At 39.3% G+C, this 17,858-nt stretch overlaps 1 protein-coding gene across 7 annotated transcripts in view; it reads left to right on the plus strand.

The window, feature by feature from the left end:
* Nucleotides 1-657: 657 nt before the first annotated feature.
* The window catches only part of LOC111952446 (myocyte-specific enhancer factor 2A-like), a 131,362-nt gene continuing 114,161 nt past the window's right edge, over nt 658-17,858 (plus strand). For all 7 annotated transcript variants that reach the window (XM_023971111.2, XM_023971114.2, XM_023971115.2 and 4 more), the window contains exons 1-2: nt 658-802; nt 3,454-3,582. The gene's annotated coding sequence lies outside the window, so the exon portion shown is untranslated. The remainder of the gene's footprint in view (nt 803-3,453; nt 3,583-17,858) is intronic.

The following is a 17,858-nucleotide window of genomic DNA, read 5'->3' on the forward strand; positions in this document are numbered from 1 at the left end:
GAGTTATACAGGTCCCACCTCCCTTCTGTAATTGGTTCTGACCAGCCTCTGAGGATTTCTATTGGATCAGAAACACGTCCTTTCAAAATTAATCGTCCTATGCTGCTGTTGTCTTTTAGAGATATGACGTCAATCGTATCTAAGGGGTGTGAGGTGGCTGGGGCCAACAATCATAATTAACACCAGAAAAAAAAACTTGTCGCTGAGATTTCATACTGTAGTTTCAATTAATTTGACTGTAGTTTCTGCCACAAGTAAACTCTGTCAATCACTTACAATGTAAGATCATTTGTTGCGTTACACTACCCACGTGTCAACCACTTGACTGTAGCTGCCTACCTAAGTGAGGATCAGTAACAAACGTAGCCGAGTTTGAACATTTAAAGGAGTGTTATTTTGACACTAAGATTTCAAAGAATGAAATTATAATGCTAATATCATTGAACATGTATTACAAACCACAGATATCCCGCTCGGGAAGTGTCCTTTCCACATACTTTTTCACTTTTTAGAGTCAGCTTTTGGAAATCCAGATGATATAGGTAGCCTACAATGTAGGCTAAYCTACAAACCTACGTTTTTTGTAGTGATGATGAGACGAGTGGGAGGAGGTTGATTTCTACCTCGTCTGGTATTAGTCAGATAAGGGGAGGAGTCTCTCACTGACAAGAGACTGGCTCTTCTGAGTTTGTCTGCTCACTAAAATAGCAGTTCGTGTGTAAATGTGACTGAAATTACGTGTATGTCTATTGGAGCCTCTGATATAGAGTGTCTATATACAACGAGGAACTTGGGAGACAAGGTGAGTAGCAAAAATAGCAACAATATTGCACAGAGGGGCACTAGTGAGAGAGAGAGAGAAAGCGCAAGAGGAAGACGTAGAGTGAATGTGGGATCGAAAAGCCATCCCATACTGTAGCCTACATGTAGCGCTATGTGATTATGCCATGCCAGTTTCTGTGTCTATATTCTGGATGAATATAGTATGAACTATTGTTTATTAGTATGCCTAATAATAGGCGACACTTATTTTAGATATACATTGATTTTACCCTAGATGCCCGTGCGTCTTTGCTCTTATAGCTCCAATAAGTAAACAGTTATGCTTTATCTTATTTGGTAGCCTACAGTAATTCGATCAACTTTATCGTAGTCTGTCAATTTCAGGATATTTCTTAGAATAATAGATTATATCAATCGTCTTGAATTACCTAGCTATGACTTTACTATAACTTGTTTACTGATTATGTTTGTGAGCGCGCAATATCGTAGAGTTAACAGTGTCGTGGACTTCTCAGACAACGGGAGGAATGCGTTTGCTTGCAATTTTACTTGGTTTTGTATTACCTACGTTTAAATATATATATTTTTTACGTTCACATCAATGCCATCATATCACAATAGATTAGGGTTAGGGTCAGATTATTTTTCGGCTTTTTACTTTGGTTGCTCTGAAATCCTTTATAATTGTCTGTGTAGACACTAGGCTAATTAATATAACCGTCTATGGGCACTATAGCTGTATGAACAACTAAAACTTGACTTCATCCATTCCATTGCATACCACTGTAAAATCGAATGCATTTTCTTAGTTGTGGACTAGAATATTTCCTTATTTTAATAGGTTCACAATAATAAGTTAGTACCCTAAACATGTGATTACTTTGTTATAAACAAATAATAGTAGTATTTACAGTGTCAGTTTATTGGTAAAGATACTTTGCATTGTTAGTCCTGAAATCAAAATTTTGCTGGTCAGCTGGTGGTGGTCATTTGTCCATTTAGAACTAGGCTACTCCAACTTCTATTGTTGCTTTGCTTTTATCACTGCTATTTGCTTGAGTTAGAGCAACATCTCCTCTGCTATGGAGCAATGTATGTTTGCCACCAATAAGATGTGACGTATGTCTATTTTTGAAGCAATTTTGTTTTCTTATAGTAGGCCTATGTCTTGATCTCAGTTATAAGGGACTATTTTGATGATTTATTATATATTTATAGTTTGAATCTGATGTTTTTTTTAGCCTGGGGCATATCTCCAGTAAGGATTCATCCCACAGTCAGGAACTGCATCAAACTCAGTAAAGGATTAATACAGCAATGCTTCAATCTTTTGAATGGAAGAGTCATTGCACCTGTTTTGTATGGTTTTATTTCTAATTACAAGCCTGATGAGAGGCAGTCTGGTCATAGTGAATAGTTAGGAGAATGACCTCAACACCAGGCTTTTTCTGCACTAATGCCTGGATGGATTGAACAGATTTACAGCTACAATATTATGAAGGAGCCATGAGGGTATTGACTGTATTGATTTGTTGTGATCATTTGTCTGCTATTTAAAATTAACATACATCATTAAATGAAGGTTCAACATTATAACAAATTACACTTTTCTGATTCAGCATATTTGTTTTGGAAGTCCACAAGCCATATTGTACGTGTCAGTGTAAAGAGTTATGTACAATCACTCAAGAGCTCGTAAACTCACACAAGATGGTAAAATAATAAACCTCAGGACCTTAGTTTGTTGTAGATGATTTACTGGCACAGTGAACTTCAGTATGAGGACAAAAGTTTATGGCATCTCCATTTGATTTGACCCCATTGTATATAATTCCAGACAGATAACAGTAGAGAGTGTTTGGTTGACTGATAAATGTCTAACGTTCCCCCCGGTTTCCCCAACCATGAGGTATTCCTAGCTTGTTGATAATAAAAATAGCATCGTTTTTTAAGGGACGGCAGTCTTGGCAGCAATATAAAGGTATATCTGTGTGTATTTTTATTGAGTGTCTGTTTTGGTCCCATCTGGATTCATTTTTCCCCCAGCCGATTACTGCCCTAGCTTATAGAAAGGTGTTTTGCTGCAGTACAGTTAACTTCTTTAAGAACATATAGTAAAATTGGTCATATGGCACTCATAGTATGATAGTATCCTGATCTGTAATATACATCCTTGTCTGTAATATATTTATGTGTGGCCTTATTAACAAAAGAGCAATGCAATGTTTTGTTTGTTTCTCTAGTGTTATGTCAGGGTGCAGTAGATACAGTTATTCATTTAATATTGTCTTTCTCAGTACCATATTACATAATGTGTGTGTGTTTGTGTGTACAGGCCTAAATGTCTCTCTGTAAATTGATAGATGTGTAAATACAGTATTTGTTGTGAGTGGAGAAAGTTGACCCAGGTAAAAGGGAGAAGTTCTGAGGTGGTGATTGGTGTGAGGAGTGGGGGTCTGGAGTGTCTCCCACCTCGCTTCTCTTCATAGCACCAGAATATCACAGCTTGGATTCAGCTCCTTCCAGGAGACACACAGGAGAAACGTTGAGTGTGTGGGCAAGTCGGATATGCAATTAACGCTGGTTGTCAGAAAGAGAATGCTGGCGTTTACACCATGCCTCTGAATTAATGAGCAAAACACTTTCTCAACTCTCCTCTCCCCCTCCCAGGACATTTTTCCCAAGGAGGAAAACGCAGCAGGAAGCTTAACGCAAGCGAGGGAAGCATTGAAGGGAAAGGAAGAGACAGACAGGAGCTGGATATTCCCATAAAGAGGATATCACTGCTTTGATAGTTGGGTAAGCCACTTGTTCTTAAAAATCTTGGTATTGTTGTTGTTTACCTGTTTATTTACTCTCCTGTTTTTTTAAGAGTCACTTAACTTACTTAATTGTATATGCCATGGATCTCCATAGGGTTGGATGATGTCAACCTTTGTCCTATGGTGATTAGGTACTCATAAAACATTGTGATATAAGATGGCATCGCCCCCTATTGGCCAACCCCCAAAATTGTTTTTGTGAAAAAAACTCTGTTAAAACAACTGTTGGGCTATAGCCAGAAATCGCATGCTACAACTTGACAAAAGATACGTTTGGTGAAAGCCTGGACAAAAGCCTAAGTGGAGCAAAATCTTTGATAATATTTCGGGTGGAGCTTCAGTATGGCCAGGTCAGTGTGTGTGTGTGTGTGTGTGGCATGCACATGATGGAGTGACAGTCAACTGATGAGGAATGGGCTGTTTTACCATAGTGAGTTAGGTTATAAATCATGGGCTTGATAGAAGCAAAGCGTACCGTCTTCAGAACTATAATTGTTTGTTATATTTCTCATAAAGCTGTGATTGAGAATAGCATATGCCTAGGCCTATAGATTCCATCTTTCATTCTTGTAATTTTTGATAGCGGCACATTATAGACAACTCCTTCTTAAGCTATTTGAATATTTAGGAAATAGGTTACTGTTCATAACTTCATAGCTATTTGAATATTTAGGAAATAACTTGTCTTGAAGCTTTTATGATAGACCTAGTAGGAGGATAGGTTATAGGCTATTTGGTTTTCAACCTCACATGGGGGGATTTTTCCTGGCACGCACAGAAAATGTATTTCTTAATCAGCTTAAACTTGATTGAACTTGTCATTTTATTTTTCTGTAGGCTATTTATATTGTTTGTTCTCTCTCATTATTAGTCCCCTGGCTAAGTTAAGTTTTTAGAGAATTTAAATAATATTTTGCTCTCTCCGACTCCATTCTTTACTGCACGGTGCAAGTCAAGTTCAAATAGGCTAAACCATCGTCTGTCACATCACGATGTCGTCAACATCGACGATGGCTGTCAGTCATTGTTGATAGATGATGCTGTTGTAATATCGCCCAACCCTAGATCTCCAGTAATGTTTTATGCTTTCTTTGGTCCTTTTGGTTATTCTCTTTATCTGAAGTGGGAAACATCATTAAGACCATCTGGTTTCATGAGAGTGTCAGCTGTACATGGATTTTGTAGTGTTCACCATGTTACACCATTGTACTGTGGCACAGCACTTCCCCTACAYTACACTTGAGAGCTGAACTGGTGTCAACTGCAGCTGACTCATCAGGCACAGTTTTATAGCAAATTACATAGCCTTTTTTGAGAGTTCTACAAGGCTACTTGTTTTGAGAGAACCAGTAGCTAACACAATTAACATTTACACTTCTTTAGATAGATACAATAACAAAGAAGAGAAGCAAAGAAGACAGGTTGTGTATCACACAACCTCCCCACAATCAACAAGTATCAGCAAAGGTCATGATATTACATTTTTTCATCAAAGTACTGAATGTGTTTCTACATTGAGGTGTAAATTAGTAGTTGTTTCACTGTTACTCTCTCTTTATTCACTAGTGTGACTGCGACCCTATGTAGGAAGTCCTCTCTTATTCTCAGAGTTAGGTGTGAAGGAACTTTGGCAATTATGTTCAAGATATTTGTCAGAGCAACAACAGGAAAAACACTATGCTTCTTCTCTATGTCCACTTTGCTTAATTTTTTTGTTACAAAGCCCTCTGCACATGCTCTCAGCAACATGATTCATTGTTTAATGGAGCTCCATCATCAAACTGGAGATTCCAGCATTCTCCCGTGAGACCTGGAGGCAGGATGCAGAATTTTGAGCCCAGCAGATAATGACAATTGTGTACGCTCTAGACTATTTATTCTAAAGGAACGCTTCCTGAGTACTTTAATAAATAAAATGGGTATAAATGTAGTTATTCTATTCCAGAAAGGGCGAACCATGAATATGGATGTTCTTTCTTGTGTTTATACACTGCATTAAATCAACTCTGACTTCCCCTTCTATCGTGTGTGGCTACTGCAATGGCTGTGTAACACAGAGGAATGCACAGTGTCCTAGCAGTGTCACCCAACCCCACAATCCAACCCAACAGAGAGCTGAGTTCCAAACCCAGAACCCCCTGGCTGCCTCCTGTCTGACCACCAGGTCACAGAGCCTCACCTTTGATGCTAAATGGGTTAGTTACCCCAGGATACCAGCCAGTTTGACAAACACACAAAATCATAATTTAAAATGTGTATCAAAATATTAGCTCCTTGTTCGTTTTTTCTCTCTCCTCCAGTCTCACAAAACTGAGTCTGTTATTGTGCAAATACGTTGTGGAGTGTGCCAAATCAAACCGTCTATCATGTTGTGAGGCTGCACAGTTGGAACTTTATTAGGCAGGCCCTTAATGTGCTGTGATGATGACTTCCAAACCATTAGCCTGTGGATCAGGGACCAGCCCTGGCACGGGCTAATATACCACATATACACTTTATAAATACGGCTTAATATCCTACATGGCGGTGCGGTTTCAAAGTTAATATAATTAAAATATTTTGAAATCATATTCAAAAACGTATTATGCAGTTCTTAATTATTATTATTTTTTAAAGAAAAGCCACACTCAAATATATAATTAGACATGATTTTAAATCTGAAATTAAGAAAGATTTATACTAATAACGTACAGGGGTGCGGCCGATTGTCACTGTATACTTGGAAAAGCAAATGTAAAAAGCACCAATTTTTCCTATAGACCTATTTATAATTCTCATCACATCTGCCTGCTATGTCACTGTAGTATGTCAACAAAGCAACTCTGTTGACAATTAGCCCCCTATCATTCTGACCTAAATATCAATATCCTAAACTACAGTGGCTTATAAACATCTGATAGCCTGAAAACTGTTTCTAACAAAAGCATGAGTGAACCACTCACTAATGCACTGTTGTCTAAGGGAGCACCTAACAGTGACCTTTCAACTGCCCTGCCCTTGGCTGTGACCTCTGGTAGTAAGCCACCCCATACGGCCCACTCAGCACATGTGCTGCTGAGCAGGGCAGAGCGGCTTAAAGATAGACAGCTTCTTCCTGTCTTCTTTGCCTTTCCCCTTCGAGCCCTCAGTCAGACAGAGTTGTCCTTACCCCCTCAGCTCTCTCTGGTCATACTGAAGAATCAGCTGAACCAAAGCGGCAGCCTCAATCTGCAGTTAATCCTCTTTCACTACTATCATCCCTGTCTCTCTCTCCCCTCCACTGTTTAAGTGGCCCACACAGGGTTAAGACTGCAAGTCAACTTTGAATGTAAAAATGTTTTACTTGTTGAAGTAAACAGTCTTGAGGAAGTTCATAGTGTAAGTTGAGTTATCAATGGTTTATGATAACCTTTCCTTTTTAAATCTATAAATCATCACAAGGATATTTTTAAAAGTTTCATAAGGACATTATGAACCATTTGTTACCAGGTATTATATGATCACAGCTGTCTTTCTATATGGCATTGATTTGGGCTATTGCCATTTGAATGTCTCCTGTAGGCTGGTTCAAAGCATTGACAGTAAAGCCTAGCTCTGATAAGAGCTCTTATATTTGCTTAATTTAGTCCTTTTCCATCAGATTTCCCTTTAAAAGGCTCAGCAGTAACAGAAAATAACGTATTCTACGAATCCAAATTGACACAGGTAGGGTTGTGGAAAAGGAATATTACTGGAAACTTTCTAGGTTTAACACTAAACTACCAGAATTTCAGTAGCTTTCAAGTTTTGGGGGGAATTTTATAAAATTACACCTAGTGGCCTTTTTGGATACTTCAGATTATCACAGATGTACCTCTGTGTGGCCTGATCACATAATACACAATAACATTGTATTTAAAAATGTTATGACAAAGCTGTAAAACATTATCCTAAATATAAACCATAAATTTAAACCATTTGGGTTTAATATGAGGGTTTCAACATGAAATTGTATTCAGCGCATGTGACAAATAAAATTTGATTTGATTTGAAATATCCTTTTACAAAGTGTTGTGTTGAAATGGTCTATGGGCGATTCCATGCCAGCATGTCCCGGAAATATTTTTGGTAATTCAGATTGTTCTGGCAATTCTCAAACAGAAACTTAATTAGGAGGAAGGATGTTTGATTTGCTTTCTAAATATGTATCACAAACAATTTTTTAGAAAATTAATGTTTAAAGTGGCCATTTTAGGCCCATTTTAGACCTACCGTGCCTTCAGAAAGTATTCACACCCAGGGACTTTTTTCATATTTTGTTGTGTTACAGCTGGAATTTAGAATTGTCACTGGCCTACACACAATACCCCATAATGTTTTTCAGAAATGTTACAAATTAATAAAAGTGAAAAGCTGAAATGTTTTAACTATTCAACCTCTTTCTTATGGCAAGCCTAAATAAATTCAGGAGTAAAAATTTGATTAACAATTCACAGAATAAGTTTCATGGACTCACTCTGTGTCACGTTCTGACCTTAGTTCCTTTTTTATGTCTTTTTTTTAGTTGGTCAGGGCGTGAGTTGGGGTGGGCATTCTATGTTGTTTTTCTATGTTTTGTTCTGTTGTTATATTGCTATGTGTTTGGCCTAGTATGGTTCTCAATCAGAGGCAGGTGTCAGTCGTTGTCTCTGATTTGGGAGCCATATTTAGGTAGCCTGTTTTCTATTGTGTTTGGTGGGTGGTTGTTTCCTGTGTTAGTGTTTGCACCATATGGGACTGTTTTGGTTGTTTGTTTGTACTTTTGTTATTTTGTTCAGTGTTCTGTTGATTTATTAAATATCTCATTATGGACACTTACCACGCTGCACATTGGTCCGATTCTTGCTACTCCTCCTCAGACGAAGAGGAAATCTGTTATACTCTGTGTGCATTAATTGTATTTGACATCATTTTTAATGACTACCTCATCTCTGTTCCCCACATATACAATTATCTGTAAGGTCCCTCAGTCGAGCATTACATTTCAAACACATGTTCAACCACAAAGACCAGGGAGGTTTTCCAATGCCTCGCAAAGAAGGGCACCAATTGGTAGATGGGTAAAATATAAAATAAAAAGCAGACATTGAATATCCCTTTGAGCATGGTGAAGTTATTAATTACACTTTGGATGGTGTATCAATACACCCAGGCATTACAAAGATACAGGCGACCTTCCTAACTCAGTTGCCGCATCGGAAGGAAATCACTCAGAGATTTCAGCATGAGGCCAATGGTGACTTTAAAACAATTAAATAGTTTAATGGCTGTGATAGGAGAAAATTGAGGATGGATCAGCAAAATTGTAGTTACTCCACAATACTAACCTAATTGACAGAACAAAAAGAAGTAAGCCTGTACAGAATAAAAATCATTCCAAAACATTCATCCTGTTTGCAACATTCATCCTGTTTGCAACAAGGCACAAAATTAACACTCCAAAACATGTGGCAAAGCAATTCACATTTTGTCCTGAATAGAAAGTGTTATGTTTGGGGAAAATCCAATACAACACATTACTGAGTATATTACTGAGTCCTACTCTCCATATTTTCAAGCATAGTCGTGGCTGCATCATGTTATGGATATGCTTGTTATCGTTAAGGACTGGGGAGTTTTTTAGGATAAAAAATAAACAGAATGGAGCTAAGCACCAGACTTTCCACCAGACACTGGGAGATGAATTCACCTTTCAGCAGGACAATAACCTAAAACATAAGGCCAAATCTACATGGAGTTGCTTACCAAGAAGACAGGGAATGTTCTTAAGTGACCGAGTTACGTCAAGGGTTGTGAATACTTTCTGAAGGCATGGTACATGTAAGATTCTATGGCTGCGTTTAGAGGTAAGTCTAGGTTCTGAAAAAAATTCACATTGATTTATTCAACATTGAAAATAGTAAAATCAATATCTCAAAAGTACCCTTTTAGATGTCCGTATCCTGCACGGTTCACATATCATATGCTGCATTTAGACAGGCAGCCCAATTCTGATTTTTTTTTCACCAATTGCTTAAAAAAGATCTGATGTGAATAGATCTGACGTGATTAGTCAAAAGACCAATTAGTGGACAAAAATATCTGAATTTGTCTCCCTGTCTAAACGCGTATGATACGTGAACCGTGCAGGATACGGACATCTAAAAGGGTACTTTTGAGATATTGATTTTACTATTTTCAATGTTGAATAAATCAATGTGAATTTTTCTCAGAACCTAGACTTACCTCATATTTTAGAGGACACTATAACGAGCATAATGACACCAAGATGTTGTCTGTATCATGTACGGTTCACAGATCAAAGGTTCTGACAAGAGGCATGTATAGGTCTCAAAATACAAATGTAAAAAAACATGTCAAACATCCTTCCTTCCAATGAAGTTTCTATGTGAGAATTGACAGAAAAATATATATTTGGGCCATGCTGTCGTGGAATCGCCCCTAAGTGAAATTGACTAGAGCAGTTTTCATGTTGAGTCATGTTGGATCAACAGTGCACTCCAATCTTTAGATGTCTTTCTTTCTGAGTGCATTTCTGACAGGCTCTCTACAGATACAAATAAAGCAGTGCCACTATGGCATTTGAAGTGGTACACATCATTAAAACAAACAGAGGGCTAAACTGACACATTGTCATAACAAATGTGATGCAATTGTATTGCATGTGAACTTTAAGGTGTACTGCTATGTTACTTAATTGGAGTAGGACAAGAACAATACTTTTAGTTTGATATATTCACCTCTACCAAGTCAAGTTAAGTGACTTGAGTTTTACTGAGGACTGACAAAAGATATAAACTGAGAAAAAATAAGTAGTAGATGCATGCTAGCTGCAGTGTGGCTTCTGAGGTTAGCGTGTTAAAGCTTCTGCTATGTGGTGGAGCAGAGGTGATGGCAACAAACAAAGTCACCATGCACCTGATGGACCTCTTGTCTCTCATTCTACAATATTAGTGTCACTATTGATACGTTAGCAAAACCACAAACATGTTGTGCATCATAAAAACAAGAGCCTAATGTATATAGTCAAGGAAGTCCATCCTGTGGTTGATTTGTTTGTTCTTTGTTTGCATGATACTATAGGTGTTAGAAATGGATCTCATTTTGTTGTTGAAGATTTGTTGCATCGTAATAGCAGATTTTTTAAAAAGCGGTAGCCTAACAGTTAACACTGAAATACATACAGTATCATAGATCAGAATTGTTTTAGGAATTTTCCCATTAATTTAAGGAAAACATCACTTTGCTGAGTTGCAGTTTGACTGAATTTCAATGAGACTTTGAAAAAACATTAAGGAATACATTATAATCTAATTTGTCAGATCAAAAGATTTCCTGTGACCGCTAATATGCTCCCCTGTATCACATTTAAGACACATCCACTTAATCTTAACATAAAAAGTTTGGAGTCCCGATGGAGGACCTGAGTTGTCTTGCAGGGTCTATAGGTGTCACGCCCTGGCTATAGAGAGGTTTTTTATTCTCTATTTTGGTTAGGCCAGGGTGTGACTAGGGTGGGCAGTCTATGTTCTTTTTTTTATGTTGTTGGTTTTCTATGTGTTTGGCCTGGTGTGGTTCCCAGTCAGAGGCAGCTGTCTATCGTTGTCTCTGATTGGGAGCCATACTTGGGTAGCCTGTTTTCCCATTTTGTGTTGTGGGTGATTAATTTCTGTTTAGTGTGTTGCACCTGACAGAGCTGTTTCGGTTGTCACTTTGTTGTTTTTGCTTTTTTAGTGTTCAGTTTCTATTAAACATGACGAACACTTACCACGCTGTGTTTTGGTCTTCACCTTCATCCGACGACAGCCGTTACAATAGGGTTGCACATTTTGGGGAATATTCAGAAGTGGAAACTTTCCATGGGAATTAACGAGAATATATGCAAATTAATATTAATACCATTTAAATGTAGATGTTTTTTGCATTGGATATATTTACCATATCATATGGAAACAGAAACAGAAACCTTTTACCATATCATAAGTAGACATAATTGGGGCGGTAGGTAGCCTAGTGGTTAGAGCGTTGGACTTGTAACCGAAAGGCTGCAAGATCGAATCCCTGGGCTGACAAGGTAAAAATCTGCCGTTCTGCCCCTGAACAAGGCCCACTGTTCCTAGGCCGTCATTGAAAATAAAAAATTGTTCTTAACTGACTTGCCTAGTTAAATAAAGGTAAAAAAAATTCTAATGATTAAATCCTTCCAGTAGAAAAAAAAAAGAATTTAGTTACGAATTTAACTTTAATTAAATGAGTTGACTCTTTACATGGGATGATTTCACTGAACAACAAAACAAAGGGAATATTGAATGATCCCCATTGCATCTCCCAAAATGTGTAAAATGATTTAGTCTAGAAACTAAAGCTTTGGTTGTCTTCCTCTCAGGCTTCCATGTCTTCTCCCTGGACCTCCTCAATGTCCACCTCTTGAACATCAGACTCTGAGGCCTCATCTTCACTGTCACTTTCCAACATTGTTGAGGATGGCTCGTTGTCAGGCTCAAAAAGCCTAAAATTGCCTTGGATGGCCACCAATTTTTCAACCCTTGTTGGTCAGCCTGTTGCGTGCTTTGGTGTGTGTGTTTCCAAACAACGACCAGTTGCGCTCTGAGGCGCCTGATTTTGGTGGGATTTGGAGGATGATGGAGGCAACAGGGGAAAGAGCTTCAGATCCACAAAGTCCCTTCCACCAGGTGGCTGATGAGATATGTTGGCACGACTGCCATATTGCATCTCCATCCCATAGCCCTTGCTTGGAAGTGTACTTCGCCAGACTGCCAAGCACTGTAGTGAGACACTGAGACACTGTAGTGATGACACCATAAGCCTTGTTGATCTCTGCACTAGACAGGATGCTCTTGCCAGCATGCTTGGGGTCCAACATGTACGCTGCGGCGTGTATGGGCTTCAGGCAGAAGTCTTCACGCTTTTTGATGCATTTCAAAACTGCAGTTTCCTCTGCTTGGAGCAACAGTGAAGTGGGCAGGGCAGTACGAATGTCTTCTCTTACAAGCAGAGTCTGAAAATCAGACAGGATGGCATCGTTTCGCTCAATCCGTGCAATGGCTACTGCTATAGGTTTCAGGAGTTTCAGGCTGCTTACCACTCTCTCCCAAAATACATAATCCAGGAGGATCCACTTGATGGGGCTGTCCATATCGGCAGACTGTGATATGGCCATTTCTTGGAGAGACTCCTTCCTGTCAAACATGATGACAACACCACCCCAACGGGTGTTGCTGGGCAGCTTCAATGTGGTGCTCTTATTCTTCTCACTTTGGTGAGGTAGATTGCTGCTATATCTTGATGACCCTTCGCATACCTAACCATTTCCTTGGCTCTCTTGTAGAGTGTATCCATTGTTTTCAGTGCCATGATGTCCTTGAGGAGCAGATTGAATGCATGAGCAGCACAGCCAATGGGTGTGATGTGAGGGTAGGACTCCTCCACTTTAGACCAAGCAGCCTTCATGTTCGCAGCATTGTCTGTCACCAGTGCAAATATCTTCTGTGGTCCAAGGTCATTGATGCCTGCCTTCAGCTCATCTACAATGTAGAGACCAGTGTGTATGTTGTCCCTTGTGTCTGTGCTCTTGTAGAATACTGGTTGAGGGGTGGAGATGATGTAGTTAATTATTCCTTGACCACGAACATTCGACCACCCATCAGAGATGATTGCAATACAGTCTGCTTCCTCTATGATTTGCTTGACCTTCACTTGAGCTCTGTTAATCTCTGCATCCAGCAAATGAGTAGATAAAGCATGTCTGGTTGGAGGGGTGTATGCTGGGCGAAGAACATTCAGAAATCTCTTCCAATACACATTGCCTGTGAGCATCAGAGGTGTACCAGTTGCATACACAGCTTGAGCAAGACATTCATCAGCATTTCTCTGACTATGTTCCTCCATTGAGTCAAAAAAACTTCTGATTCCAGGAGGACCATGAGCTGTTGCTATCGATAAGGTGTCTGATTCATCATTTTCACCTTGAATAGAAGTAGAGGGACTTTTGTCAGAGGTTGCTTGTTGTGAGCACTGAGGGAACTTTATGCACTTGGCCAGATGATTCTGTATCTTTGTTGCATTTTTCACATATGATTTGGCACAGTATTTGCAAATGTACACTGCTTTTCCTTCTACATTAGTTGCAGTGGCATTTTCCTGTAAAGATGAGAAAAAATGTGTTTAAAAAATCCCAAATACAATTCCATGAACAGATAAATAGTTAAGCAGTTGGATTAAACAATTCCTTTGTAAGATAAATGTTTAAAAATGAAACATGTATGGAAATGAAGGTGAATTAACACTTCTCAGTTTGCAGGCTCAAGCAAGCTAAAACCCACATGGTAGCAAAAGCTAACTAGCAGAAATTGTTAACAAGTTACAAATTATTTCAACACACTTTGCTGTAGGCTACTATTTACTAGTTATGTATGTCATATAAAATATATTCACCCAACCCAGTATTGTAATCAAAACTTTAAAAAGCATGTAGTCCTTGGATCAGACAGTGTAGTAGTGTGGGCTCAATTGCATCTCATTAGTGTGCAAGATCTTGAGAATCAGCTGTACATGTGATGGAAGAGTGCACTGCACATGTGATGGAAGAATGGACTGCACATGTGATGGAAGAATGCACTGTGCATGCAGAAGGTTGCAATTCCATTGAATTGGGGAAAGTTTAACCAAAATATGCCAGGAGACCTCACTGTTATAATCAAACTTTTTTGATGAATTTAAGCAAAATTCCCGAAATACCCAGGCTTAACATCCCATGGAAAGTTTCCGGAAAAATTCCAGAGCTGTCATCAAGGCTAAGTAAGGGTGGCTACTTTGAAGATACTGAAATATAAAATATATTTGATTTGTTTAACACTTTTTGGTTACTACATGATTTCATAAATGTTATTTCATCATTTGATGTATTCGCTGTTATTCTACAATGTAGAAAATAGTAAAAATAAAGAACAACTATGGAATGATTAGGTGTGTCCAAACCTTTGACTGGTACTATACATACAAAAATATAGAACTGAATCCGATTAAGTGTGTCCTGAATAATAAACAGATTTGCAGGTGTATGGCTTGTATTTGGGGATCTAGAGGTCATAGTCCCTAGTGTGACCCCATGCAGTCAGTAAGTACAGTTGCTGGTGGTGGGAAGAGTCAGGCCTCCTGCAGCTGGAGGGAGAGCGGCATTGTGGGCTGGAGGAAGAGTCAGGGGCCTGACTGTATCCTTGTTTTTCTGCCTGTCTCTGAAGCCATCTGAACCTGGACAGCTGGAAGCATGTCATAATTCCCATTATCCTCCAGCACACGCCATGTTTATTGTCAGTGAAGGAAGTGACCTAACACCCTCTTCTGGTTTGAAAGCTGGTCGGGTCCACCTCTTTGAACTATAGTTCAAAGTCCCACCATCTCTCTGCTATGAGGGTCGTAGCAGTAGTTTTGTTTCAGTAGTTTTGTTTTCAAACTGAGCATTTTAAGTAATTAGGGACACTATGGGTAGGGGGTTTAAGTCCACTAGGTTGTTTTGTATTCAGCAAAACATGTAGAGTTGTGTAGGAGTGTGTGTGACGCTTACGAACTTGATCTTGATTTCAGAATGTCTTTACTCACCTTTGCTTTGACACTGTAAAATTATATCAGAAGTAGGTGCAGCCCAAAAACATTCTCCCCATCAATTTCCCCTATTATGCTCCTACACCAGTGTAAGAAAGGAGACTTGACCCTTGCCATATGAGGAGAAGTGGAAGGCGGGGCAGGGACGTGTCACTAATACTGGGCTGGGCATGACATCATTCCTTGGSCTTTACAGCCCTGGCAGCATCCAACCAGGGAAAACATTACACCACTCCTGTAGTAAAACATGTAGTCTCACAATAACAACTTAGTGCTGGGAGCGGTAATACATTACAGGTTATCACCTGGAATGGAAAAACATTTGTAGATGTCTGAAATGTTTGAGTTTGAAAGTGAGCTGTTTTGATATGGTGATTTATATTAGGGCACTCTTTGTCTTTCTTCATCCCCCCAAAATATATTTCATCCCTTTCCAGGCTGCAGTAGTTGTACCCTACTCTCCATCTCCAGAGCCCAGCTCTCTGAAGCCTCTGTGTGAGAGTGTGTTGAGGCTGCCAGCTGTCTGTGCCCTCCCTCCCTCCTCTTCTCCTTCTCTTTACCAGTCCAGTCTCTCTCTGCCTGGGAGCAGACTGTGTGGCTTGCGTGAGCTGCTGATCCAGGTGAAATGGTAGACAAAACCCACTGGTCTTTCAGCTGTTCTCTGGCTGTACTCGGCCAGTGTCACACTCAATGCTCCCCAGCTTGTTCCTAGTCCCCTCCCTCCCCTCGGCCCCCCTGTCACTGACCCAGCTGCCAACAGTGTTCAGACCATGTATGGGGGAGAGGCATCCTTCACCAGCAACTGGGCCACAGGCTATCACAGAACAGTTAGGCTGAAAAGATTCCTGGAGAGGCAGGCAGCAGGGCCAGTGAGTTTATCTCACTGTGTGTTGTGTGTGCGTGTGCGTGCGTGCGTGCGTATGTGTGTGTGTGTGGTTATGTATGGATGTGAGGGTATGTTTGTTTGATGACCTATCAAACTGTTTGATGACCTATCAAAGTGGTGATCACAATGTGTCTGTCCTATTGACTTTAAAAGGAATGGGTTTGATTTGGTATAATATCGAGTCAGAGGACATTTAGGGAATTCCAAAAGGCTGAGTTGTGCGTCTACAAAACATGTAAATTGTGTTAAAGATGGATTGTATCAGCTCTACTTTCTCCATCCATACACAATTCCTGTTGTTCCCCAGCACCGGTATGTTATGGAGGTACTGAATCATTATGCAAACTAAGTCAATTCTTCCTGGAATGCCTGGAAATATTCATAATATTGTTTATTTGATGTCGAGCCCTTTGCTTAAACAATACATTCTTGCATAATTTACAATACTTTTATTCTTGATCGTGAGACAGATTAGTTGGAGGAAAGTTTTCATGTTTTGTTCAGATTCAGTGTTCTGAGCAAAACAACAAGTATAGAGAAAATACTTTAATCTGACTCATTTTCTGTCCTTTGTGTCCTGTAAGAACGTAGAGTTTCCAAGGATATGCCCCCATTCAAACCCGATTGCATAAACACCAGTCATGCACCAGGCAGACAATGTTTATATAAGAGCATATTTTTATTTCAAAGTGAAAATTGTTACTCAGCTTTGAGTTGGTATTGAAGTAAAATTACCTTGCATCCCATGAACGTTCTCCCTGGTGCCTACATGATGTGGTTGTGTTTAATGTTATCTCTACTGTACATCTTTCCTCTTCTCCCTGTCGGTTTTAACAAGGACCCGTTTACAATAAACGGAAGAGGTTTTATCATGCCAAAAACACTAAACAACAAATTGAAATCAGCAGACATAAAAATGAATTGTTGAAAATTAGGGCTTACGTTGTAATGGAAACAAATGGTTTCACCTTGCCAAAGTGACATGGATTTATTGGCTATATGTTGAAATCAGTCTATTAAACCAATTACAATTATGTTGTTTAGCATTAGAAAATCTTCCAACTGTTGTACTTTTACCTCAAGGGATTAGTGTTACATTAAGTCAGTTCCACAATCATCCATGTAGGCCTAGGTTTGTGTGGAGTCATATTTGTATTTTTTTATCTAATCAATGTTGAACCTTTCACAGTTATTCTTATGAGTCATAACCGTCCATGCTGCTTGGGTTGCATAAACATTTTATGTAATGGAACACTGAGCAACAGAGGGATGGAGAGCACAAGAAAAATTGGAAGAGAAAATCTAATTCCAAGCCATTTTTAAACTTCCATTAAAAGAAGCACCAGTGCTCTGTTGGTCAGGACAGGAAGAAACACACTAACAGCCAACAGAAACTAGACAGGATGTGTACAACACAATATGGTAAACTCAGAGCTGTTTAATTTGTTTGTATAGTTAAATCTGCCCGCTGTTGATCAAACAACATATTTGAAGGAGAATGAAATATCTAAACTGAATCGGAATGTCTCATCTGGATATTCAGTGAATTTAGAGAGGGGATGAGAGTGAGGAACTGTAGTGCTGCCGATACACATTAATGCATGACGTCCCTAACATCCTTACACAGCGTATTCCCCCAGGAGGAAGATCTTGATTCATCTGTGCTGTTTACCATTTCAGTGTTGTGTTCTATGGAACATCAAAAGGCTGCCATGCCACTTAGCACAGCTTGCAGGGGGCCTGGGGGG

Source organism: Salvelinus sp. IW2-2015, linkage group LG26 (genome assembly GCF_002910315.2).
Source record: "Salvelinus sp. IW2-2015 linkage group LG26, ASM291031v2, whole genome shotgun sequence".
Lineage (NCBI taxonomy): Eukaryota > Metazoa > Chordata > Actinopteri > Salmoniformes > Salmonidae > Salvelinus > Salvelinus sp. IW2-2015.